The following is a 12,244-nucleotide window of genomic DNA, read 5'->3' on the forward strand; positions in this document are numbered from 1 at the left end:
CCTATACTGTCATGTGTTTCAGGCACACCCCTCGTCAGTGACTGGCCTATACTGTCATGTGTTTCAGACACACCCCTCGTCAGTGACTGGCCTATACAGTCATGTGTTTCAGACACACCCCTCATCAGTGACTGGCCTATACTGTCATGTGTTTCAGACACACCCCTGATCAGTGACTGGCCTATACTGTCATGTGTTTCAGACACACCCCTCATCAGTGACTGGCCTATACTGTCATGTGTTTCAGACACACCCCTCATCAGTGACTGGCCTATACTGTCATGTGTTTCAGACACACCCCTCGTCAGTGACTGGCCTATACTGTCATGTGTTTCAGACACACCCCTCATCAGTGACTGGCCTATACTGTCATGTGTTTCAGACACACCCCTCGTCAGTGACTGGCCTATACTGTCATGTGTTTCAGACACACCCCTCATGAGTGACTGGCCTATACTGTCATGTGTTTCAGACACACCCCTCGTCAGTGACTGGCCTATACTGTCATGTGTTTCAGACACACCCCTCGTCAGTGACTGGCCTATACTGTCATGTGTTTCAGACACACCCCTCGTCAGTGACTGGCCTTTACTGTCATGTGTTTCAGACACACCCCTCGTCAGTGACTGGCCTATACTGTCATGTGTTTCAGACACACCCCTCGTCAGTGACTGGCCTATACTGTCATGTGTTTCAGACACACCCCTCATCAGTGACTGGCCTATACTGTCATGTGTTTCAGACACACCCCTCATCAGTGACTGGCCTATACTGTCATGTGTTTCAGACACACCCCTCATCAGTGACTGGCCTATACTGTCATGTGTTTCAGACACACCCCTCGTCAGTGACTGGCCTATACTGTCATGTGTTTCAGACACACCCCTCGTCAGTGACTGGCCTATACTGTCATGTGTTTCAGACACACCCCTCATCAGTGACTGGCCTGTACTGTCATGTGTTTCAGACACACCCCTCATCAGTGACTGGCCTATACTGTCATGTGTTTCAGACACACCCCTCATCAGTGACAGGCCTATACTGTCATGTGTTTCAGACACACCCCTCATCAGTGACTGGCCTATACTGTCATGTGTTTCAGACACACCCCTCATCAGTGACTGGCCTATACTGTCATGTGTTTCAGACACACCCCTCGTCAGTGACTGGCCTATACTGTCATGTGTTTCAGACACACCCCTCGTCAGTGACTGGCCTATACTGTCATGTGTTTCAGACACACCCCTCGTCAGTGACTGGCCTATATTGTCATGTGTTTCAGACACACCCCTCATCAGTGACTGGCCTATACAGTCATGTGTTTCAGACTCACCCCTCATCAGTGACTGGCCTATACTGTCATGTGTTTCAGACACACCCCTCATCAGTGACTGGCCTATACTGTCATGTGTTTCAGACACACCCCTCATCAGTGACTGGCCTATACTGTCATGTGTTTCAGACACACCCCTCATCAGTGACTGGCCTATACTGTCATGTGTTTCAGACACACCCCTCATCAGCGACTGGCCTATACTGTCATGTGTTTCAGACACACCCCTCATCAGTGACTGGCCTATACTGTCATGTGTTTCAGACACACCCCTCATCAGTGACTGGCCTATACTGTCATGTGTTTCAGACACACCCCTCATCAGTGACTGGCCTATACTGTCATGTGTTTCAGACACACCCCTCATCAGTGACTGGCCTATACCGTCATGGGGGAAAGTTTGACTCACTAAAAGCAAGAGTATTCACTCTTTCACAACCAAAGTTGACAGAGTTATTTCCGAACATTTTCTATTCTGTTTACTCAACTTTCCACACACTTCTCACTGACTGACAGAGTTATTTCCAAACATTGTCTATTGTGGAAGAGTTTTTCATGTGAACACCGCCCTGTTTTAACTGACTCTGGGCCAACTTCAACCCAGTTTCTCTGGCTGGCGGCAGATGTTTGCTGAGTGTGGGTGGTGAATTGACCATGTGAATGCTGTTTTGTAGTATGTAAGGACTACACTAGCACTGTACATATCATGCCCAGTAGTATCACCTTGGCCAATGCATGTACAGCAACTTTGCATCATTCTTGGTTATGATTTACAGGTCCCGTCCTTCACGCTAAAGAAGAATTAATGTCATTTTCTGCAAGGAGAGGCCTAATCAATTTTGGCCACTGGACCTATTTTAGATTTTGTTCAAGTCAGGAGTTCCCCAGCCTGATTCTTTCGCTTAGACACATACAAAGAATCAGTTGCATGGATGCATTTTGTGCAGTCTCTCCCCAGTTTGAGTGGGATTTTTTTTGCTGATTTTATTATCAGATTGGCAAAGGCAGACCTGTTTACCCTTACTATTTTGGAGTAATTTATTACTATTTTTTAGGATTGTTTGGGACAAAATACTCCATTTGAGTCCTGACTACGATTTTCAAGTGTGCTTCAAATTAGTTTTGTGTTGCTAATGTTGGCGTTTGTAACCACTGGGTTACTATTTTGGTCATCAGATTACTATTTTTGACTTGACCATTACTCTTGTCAAGTGTCGGGGGTAAACAGGTCTGCAAAGGTGTTCATTCAAATGATTCAACAGAAAATCCCCAGTCTCAACAGAAAATCCCCAGTCTCAACAGAAAATCCCCAGTCAGTCTCAACAGAAAATCCCCAGTCTCAACAGAAAATCCCCTGTCTCAACAGAAAATCCCCAGTCAGTCTCAACAGAAAATCCCCAGTCTCAACAGAAAATCCCCAGTCTCAACAGAAAATCCCCGGCCTCAACAGAAAATCCCCAGTCTCAACAGAAAATCCCCAGTCTCAACAGAAAATCCCCAGTCTCAAGAGGATGCAGCCAGACTGTGGATTTGTTGGCATGTTTTTGTTAAAGTTGGAGCATGTTCTCTTGTGAGAAGCAAAGGGCCTGAGCCAATCTGTAGCGATGAAAATGATTGGTTGCACGACATGGCCATTGTACTTGAAACCTGGAAGACAACTTATGGTGAGTTTTGCCATCATATCAGCTTTTCTCATGACAATGCAAAAGACAATTTCCTGCAATGTGAATGCTTCAGACAGAGCCGTCATGGCTGAATTTTTATTAAATTAACAGCAACCATTTTGTCCAGGTAAATACTGGGCTGTTTATGCGACTGTGTTGTTTTTCTTGCCAGGACTGGAAATAACAAACAGACGACTTGTGGTAGTACAGTAGAAACGTCCTTTTGACTGGTTGTCATGACAAATGTTGTGTTATAGTATGTATTGTGACAGCTGGTCAGTGGGTGGGTGGGGGGGGGGGGGGGGGGGGGAAGTGTGTCATAAATGGGTGTTCCGCTGTATAAACTTCAGAAGCTGATGGCGTTTTTAGTTCAAAGTTGTCTATGCATGTCATCGATTTATGCTTTGCCTGAAAAGTTTGGTGGTTGATAAAGATCTGTGTCGTTTAGGATGGAGAGTAAAATGGCTGTTGTCACAGCAACTCACATGTTTCTTATTGTATGCAATGAACTCCCACGCTAGTTTGAAAAGAGGGGGGGCCAGGTAGCTCAGTTGGTCGAGCACTGGACTAGTGATCCTAGGCTTGCGTGTTCCAATCCGGGCCGGGCCGGACATGGGTTAACTTTATGTGCAGACCTTGAGACAGTGTCCATGTCCCACCCCTGTGTCACCACTGTGGTACGTAAAAGACCTGGGTCATTCTGCCATACGTGCAGGTGGCTGATACCACCTAAACACGTATACACTTTTTGTGTATCTCATCTCATCTAAAGTCGGGGTATAGTGGAATATTTCTCTCTTATTGTATGCAATGAGCTCCCACCCTAGTTTGAGAATGGCATGTATTTGTACACTGTCTCCGCTGTTCTCATCAAAATGTGTTGCTTGTCATTCAAAAAAAAATGTCTTCTCTATCTCAAAATTAAAAAGAATGGCAATCACAACTTGTGCAAATATGGTTAGTGATATTTTCAATCAAATAGAGATTTAGTGCCAACAATTGATTCACTAAGAGAAAAAGTGTTTGTTTGTTTGTTTGTTTGGGTGTTTGTTTGTTTGGGTGTTTGATGGGAGGTTGTGAGGGAGGGGTGACTCACTACAGTGGAACCCCCCCTTTTTAAGACCTCCAAACATCTGAAAAAACAAGGTCTTAAAAGGGAGAATGGGGATAAATGTACAGGGCTTGTGAATATATCAAGGCAAGGTCTTACAAGGGAGGAAGCAAATTTCATTCGGGGGTCTTTATAACTCATTGTCTCTCAGGTACGGATATATATATATCCGTAGCCACTCATATTGACCAGGTACGGATATATCCGCTCAGACTGTTAGCTTCAGTCGCTTCCTGTAACGTCCATCTAACGCCTGCATTCCAGCGTGTTGCTACACAGTATCTACACAGTTACTACAATTCTGAGTGACCTGCTGCAGCACAGCTGGTCTCGGTTAAAAAAAACTTGGTCAACATGGGTGGGGTAGAATGTGTTAAAGGGAGGTTCCTCTGTATCGCATGAAAGGTCTGTCAGCTACTTTCATGTTCAGTTGCCTTGGCTGTATTTATTACTATAAGTATGCTGTTGGTGGTTGTGTCTGCTGTTACATTTTGCCATCAGTTGTTTTTTACATAGTCATGTGTTGATTGTAGTTTGTCTGACCCTCATAGGAATGAACTGATGAGTAAAGTGTGACTGGGTTGAATGAGTTTGTTTCCTGGTACAGATCTTGAAGAGATTTTGCGTTCAGTACAGCTGAACTGGAATTTTTGTCTCAATACATATAATGTACCAAGGTTTTGAAACGTGAAATATTAAATGCTGAAACAATATTGCCCAAGATTTGTCTTTTTTTTTTAAGCGTATTGGTGTATGTGTATTTGCAATAATAGAAAATGATCATCAGTTTCTACAAGAGTTCTGTCATTTGGAAAAAAAACTGAAATCAGAATCCCAGAAGTATGCTCTCTCTCTCTCTCTCTCTCTCTCTCTCTCTCTCTCTCTCTCTCTCTGTCACTCTCTCTCTCTCTCTCTTTCTCTCTCTCTCTCTCTCTCTCTCTCTCTCTCTCTCTCTCTCTCTCTCTCTCTCTCTCTCTCTCCCCCACACACCTTTTCACAAAAATACAAGTGCACACAAACGGAAAGACAAGCAAAAAATCACTGATTTAATGATGTACCAATTACAGTGGGTTTCATGTGACTTTGGCTTAATGAAGAAATACCAGGTCTCATGAGCCTTTCGAAGTGGCCCTCTGCTCCTACATTTATAGAGCTTGTTTGGGCACTAGATTAAATTAGTTAAATTTGATGTATTCAATTTATTATTTAAATTAATACTAAGGTCGTTCAGGCGCAACTGGGGAGTCTGTTTGCTCTTGAACAAGCTTAGTTCTTATTTAAATAATAAATGTAATACATCTAAAAAAAAAAAAGAATAGCACCCAGTAAAACCGCCTTTTCAATTCACCAACCACTTTGGCAGCATACTCAGTCTACAACTCCAGTAGCACCACTGTCACTTTGGGACCAGTCTGACTATCATACTCAGTCTACAACTCCAGTAGCACCACTGTCACTTTGGGACCAGTCTGACTATCATTCTCACTCTACAACTCCAGTAGCACCACTGTCACTTTGGGACCAGTCTGACTATCATACTCAGTCTACAACTCCAGTAGCACCACTGTCACTTTGGGACCAGTCTGACTATCATTCTCACTCTACAACTCCAGTAGCACCACTGTCACTTTGGGACCAGTCTGACTATCATTCTCAGTCTCCCTCCTGCACTACCACTCTCGCTCTAGCATCATCATTCTCACTTGCACCGACAGGCATCTGTCACTCTAGCACCGGTCTGGCACCACCATTTTGACATCACTATTGGCACCACCACTCTAACACCGGTCTGGCACCACCATTTTGACATCATTATTTTGACATCATTATTGGCACCACCACTCTAACACCGGTCTGGCACCACCATTTTGACATCATTGGCACCACCACTCTAACACCGGTCTGGCACCACCATTTTGACATCACTATTTTGACATCACTATTGGCACCACCACTCTAACACCGGTCTGGCACCACCATTTTGACATCATTATTGGCACCACCACTCTAACACCGGTCTGGCACCACCATTTTGACATCATTATTGGCACCACCACTCTAACACCGGTCTGGCACCACCATTTTGACATCATTATTGGCACCACCACTCTTAACACCGGTCTGGCACCACCATTTTGACATCACTATTTTGACATCACTATTGGCGCCAACATTTTGACATCACTATTTTGACATCACTATTGGCCCACCATCCTCCCTCTGGCACCACCACTCCTGGCACCCCCTTTCTCACTCTGGCACCACACCTATCACTTCTCACCGTTCTCACTCTGACATCACCAAGCTCACACCACCATTCTCACTCTGGTCGTATAACCGGTCTAAGAGGGAGATAGCGCCCAGATGACAAGTGTGAAGGATCTAGAGTTGGCTGGTTGATGATTTTGTATGTCCCAGTTTGGCTATTGAGAGTCGATTAATTGTTGTGTTCTTTCTCGGTTTTCATGGCGGTTTCCGTGTTTGAAACTTTTACAGTCAAGGTCTGTCACGGTCAAGAAAAAAAGGTACTGAAAACTCAAAGACAGGAAACACACGCACACACACACACACACACACACACACACACACACACACACACTGACACACACACACACACATACATACATACATACATACACATACACGCACGCACGCACGTTGGAACCGGTCTGGCACGCTCACTCTGGCACTATCATTGTCACCCGCACTGCCCCACATTGCTATCCAGGACCGATGTAAGTTTGCTTCCTTTCTCATTGTACATGACAGTAGCCATGATTAAAACAAGTTTTGTTTACTTCTATCACAGTAAAAATGTGTAAGGTTCCAAAAAGCTCATGTCTTTTCTCATGAGGCGATGGTCCTGGACTCAAGCCTGTACGTAATTGGACGAAGTCGACTTCGCGAAGCTGGCCGCACGGAGCTTTTACCACGTTAGCACTGAGTTTTCGGTAAAACCAGAAGACACCTGGTTAGCCTATATAAAAAAAAATTAAAAAAATAAAAAGTCCATGGGACTAGAAAAGGTCTCTGCAGATATTTTAATGTAGACAGAATGTTCTTTCTCCCTCACAATATCAAAAACCTCGAATAACTTTGACCATAAGGAGGCAATACCCCTAAGGACCGCCTTCAGGGTTGTCCACGCCTAATGTTGCTCTGATGAGATCTGGTCACAAGTTGATCTCGTTCAGCTAGAACTTGCCGAGCTTTTAGCGCCTGGATGGCAAGTTTGGGTCCCTTCCTTACGTCTAAGCCAGCTCTCAGCCTAGGGGCGGACATAGGCCTTTGTTGTCCGAGAGATACAGCTTGTTGCGATCTTTGCCGCTGAACATCGTTAGGTTCCGTTTTTGATTCCAAGAGAGTCAGTCTTTGGGCGGAGGGTGGCCTCCCTTCTCTTCTGAGAGAAGAAGCCTGTGGGTATCTTTGCGACTGAACATCGTTAGGTCTCGATTTTGATCCCGAGAGAGTCAGTCTTGAGGCGGAGGGTGGGCTCCCTTCTCTTCCGAGAGATGCAGTATGTGGGTGTCTTTGCAGCGGAACACCTTTATGGCTGGAGTCCAAGAGTGTCAGTCCTCCTCTAGGTGCGGCCGAACAAGGTCTTTCTCTTCCGATAGAAGCATCATCATCTCTCAGTCTGGATATTCCACCATCGACCTCCCATCGAAGATTTCTAAAAAATCTTTCATCTCTTTCTTCAAGTTCTTGGACGCGTTGGTTGATTTGTGCTGATATATTGCGAGGCGTTTTCAAAGATCTTCCCTGAATTTGCTGCAGAAGGTCACTGTACGCGATTTTACTTGTCATCTGCTTGGGGTGACGTTCCGGCGTGGTTGCTCGCTGTGAACGGTACACGGTGGAATACGATCTGGAAACTCTGAGGTTGGAGAATTTCGTAGGGGAGTCCATCATCCTTGGTAAGATTATTGGTTCGTAGACTGGGAAATCGGACACATCCTCTGCGGTCTTTTTGATTGGCTGACGACACATGGGACAAGGAAACTGCCCTGATTGGCTGCTGGAATCAGCGAGAGTTTTCAGGCAGTCCAGGCAAAAACAATGTCTGTTTCCACAGGGGGTCATTCTTAGCTGCGACTCTTTGTAACATACTGGGCATTCATGGCTGCTTGACGTCATTCTGACACTGATTCTCGCCGTTAAAATGACGTCACTGAAAGTCCATTACATTTTTCGCCAGATTTCAAGTTCCGCTTTGTACAAGTGACGTTTCTTTGAGCGTTCCTCGCTTGTTCAGTCACATCATACTCTTTGATCAAACTGAACATGAATCTGACGTCAGCAGCGTCAACACTGATTTTGACCTTTGCACTCAGCGTTAAAGGACGTCACAATTAAGCGTCATCGAAGGTTGACAGTGACGCCTGTGGCCGTCGTTTGACGTCGTTGAAGTTTACTCAAACTCTGATTGCGAGATGTTCACGTAGCTGTTTCTTCTGGTCGAACCAAAGGAGTGGCTCAGAGTGGTTCAGACAGAAAGGAAAGTCGTTCCAAATTCACTCATGTTTTCATGTAGTGTGTAAGACCTGCGAGACATTAAACAAAAAGTGGTTCTTAGTTATAGCTGTCTCTCTCTGTGTCTGTACGTCTCTCTCTCTCTCTCTCTCTCTCTCTCTCTCTCTCAGTCTCTCTCTCTCTCTCTCTGAGGCTCTCTCTCTCTCTCTCTCACACACACATACACCGACACGCACACACACCCACATATACACACACTTACACACACACACAAACACACACACACACACAATCAATCAATCAATCAATGAGGCTTATATCGCGCATATTCCGTGGGTACAGTTCTAGACGCTCTGCAGTGATGCCGTGTGAGATGAAATTTTATACGGCCAGTAGATTGCAGCCATGTCGGCGCATATTTACCTTTCACGGCCTTATTCCAAGTCACACGGGTATGGTAGACAATTATTAACACACACAGACAGACAGACAGACAGACACACACACACACACCATGAGCGACAACTGATTCACTGAGTTTAGAAATTGGAACATTAAATAATAAGAGTGTTAGCCGGCACCCTTTGCAATAAAAATCGAAACACTCACCGAATTCTGTTCTCCCATGGCACTTAATTTCAGATGCGTTGCATTCACTCCATGAAAAAGTACGTCAACGCAGCAGATAATTCACACTCTCGGAGTATGTTTCTCAAGTTAATACAGTACAAGGAGCTCAAACACAACTTTCCGTCCTTGTCAATGCCCAAGACTTGAGACCAAAGAGCTTAAAATAGAGTCTACACCATAAAATCTTTGTTAAAGACCAGACATGCTTATCGAATGGACTTGCCTCATGGCCTATTATCACGTTGAAGCACTGTCACAATTAAAGGCTTCACAGCCTGCCGTTTACGCTTTGTGGGGCATGCAAGAGAGAGAAAGAACGAACGCCGGAACGAACGAATGGTTTATTTGCTCACGGTTTGGCCGTCGGCCCATTGCAAAGCGAACAGTGGGGCAAGGAAGGGGAGGAGGGGGGTGTGGGTCACAAACGAAACCGAGCGAGAAAACCCATGTCCGAAACATTATTTAAGTTTTTTTCATGCTAGAGAGAGAGACAGAGAGACAGAGAGAGAGACAGACACACACACACACACACAGATACACACACACACTCACACACATACACACACGCATACACACACACACACACACATACACACGCATACACACACACACATACACACACACACACATACATACACACACACACACACATACGGACAGCCTGGCAGATAGAGAAAACACAGAGAGAGAGAGCATGCTAGTGAGAGAGACTGATAGGCAGACAGCCTGAGAGAGAGAGAGAGAGCATGCTAGTGAGAGAGACTGATAGGCAGACAGAGAGAGAGAGAGAGAGCATGCTAGTGAGAGAGACTGATAGGCAGACAGACAGACAGACAGAGAGAGAGAGAGGGAGACAGAGAACAAACAAAAAACCCACAAGGACAATCTTTCTGTATCGCTTATCGCTTTGGTGCTGACAAAATACGAGAATGATCTGTCTTTGGGTCGTGACAAGTCTTTCTTTTTCTTTATTTATTTGGTGTTTAACGTCGTTTTCAACCACGAAGGTTATATCGCGACGGGGGAAGGGGGGAGATGGGATAGAGCCACTTGTCAAGCGCTTAGAACTGTACCCACGGAATACGTGCTATATAAGCTTCATATTGATTGATTGATTGATTGTCAATTGTTTCTTGTTCACAAAAGCACTAATCAAAAATTTGCTCCAGGGGCTTGTAACGTTGTACAATATAATTATATGACCTTACTGGGAGAATTCAAGTTTCCAGTACAAAGGACTTAACATTTCTTACATACTGCTTGACTAAAATCTTTACAAAAATTGACTATATTCTATACAAGAAACACTTAACAAGGGTAAAAGGAGAAACAGAATCCGTTAGTCGCCTCTTACGACATGCTGGGGAGCATCGTGTAAATTCTTTCTCGTCCCAACCAATATGGGACTCCCCCTAACCCGCGGGGGGTTGACAAGTCTTAGTGTGTCCACGTCGCTGTAGAGACAGTGCAAGGGGACACATCCACACTTACAGATCACCAGGAAGTTTCTCATTACTGACCCGACAGTTTGATCAAGTTAGCGAGGGATCGTTATAGAACATAGATAAGGTAGATTAACCCCGTTTTTCCCTGCCGACACTTGAATAATTTTTAAGGTTTTAAGCTTTCAGGTTCCATTGATGATTTTAGAATGTATGGTGTTGCATTGTATTTCTATATGAACAGTTTCTGGGAGAGAGAGAGAGTGAGAGAGAGAGAGGGAGAGAGAGAGAGAGAGAGAGAGAGAGAGAGAGAGAGCACCCATTGCACCTCGGTTCGACCGAAGCTAAGTTAAGAATAAATTCCTGTTGGGCAGCGGGATAAAGTATTCCCTCATACCTCGGAGATATACCTTCAGTCGCTCGCAGCGACGTCACGTGACATTTTAGATGGTGGAAAGAATGCTGTCGCTTATCGGCACTGGGTGCAGTGCCTTTGTAGTGCACTTGCACTAGAACGGCACTGGGTCCAGTATCCGCTCCGGCGTCGAAGCATTTTCCACTAAAAAGTGCACAAAATTTGACCTATTTCGTCGCCTATAGGGGACGGAAAGAATGTCATTTCAATGGTGTGATAACACTCTTTCCGTCACGTGACGTCGCTGCGAGCGAGTGAAGGTATCTCTCCGAGGTATGAGGGAATACTTTAACCCGCTGCACAACAGCAATTTATTCTTAACTTAGCTTCGGTCGAACCGAGGTGCAATACCTCGAGAGAGAGAGAGAGAGAGAGAGAGAGAGAGAGAGAGAGAGAGAGAGAGAGAGAGAGAGAGAGAGAGAGAGAGAGAGAGAGAGAGAGAGAGAGAGAGAGAGAGCGCGCGCGAGAGAGAGAGAGTTAGTTAGTTAGCTGTTGCTTTTCGGGTCCAGCGGACCATAATAGGCCAAATCAGGACCCCTGAGAGAGAGAGAGCGAGAGAGAGAGAGAGAGAGAGAGAGAGAGAGAGAGAGAGAGAGAGAGAGAGAGAGAGAGAGTGGGTGTACGGTTGTGTGTGTGTGTGTGTGTGTGTGTGTGTGTGTGTGTGTGTGTGTGTACATATTATTATTGTCTTTGTCTAAAGGACTTTCAAAACGTCAAAGCATTTGTGTACAGAAAGCATTTTGTGAAAATAGTAAACGCCAACCAGCACAGAAACAAGCAAACAACATTCCACTAAGAATGATTTTGTTCGAAAACGTTCAATGTATTTATGTTTACCGTAACCTTGTCGACTCTACACACACACACACACACACACACACACACACACACACACACACACACACACACACACACACACAAATATATATACACACACACACACACACACACACTGACACACATACACACACACACACTGACACACACACACACACACACTGACACTAACACACAAACATACACACACACACACACACACACACACACACACACACACACACACTGCCTTTAAAGAAAAATGATTTTAGGCCCGCTTAAACAGACAAACAGAACGACACAACTCGCTCGCACACACACACACACACACATACACACACACATGCGCGCGCACGCACG

This window comes from Littorina saxatilis, linkage group LG11 (genome assembly GCF_037325665.1).
Source record: "Littorina saxatilis isolate snail1 linkage group LG11, US_GU_Lsax_2.0, whole genome shotgun sequence".
Classification (NCBI taxonomy): Eukaryota; Metazoa; Mollusca; class Gastropoda; order Littorinimorpha; family Littorinidae; genus Littorina; species Littorina saxatilis.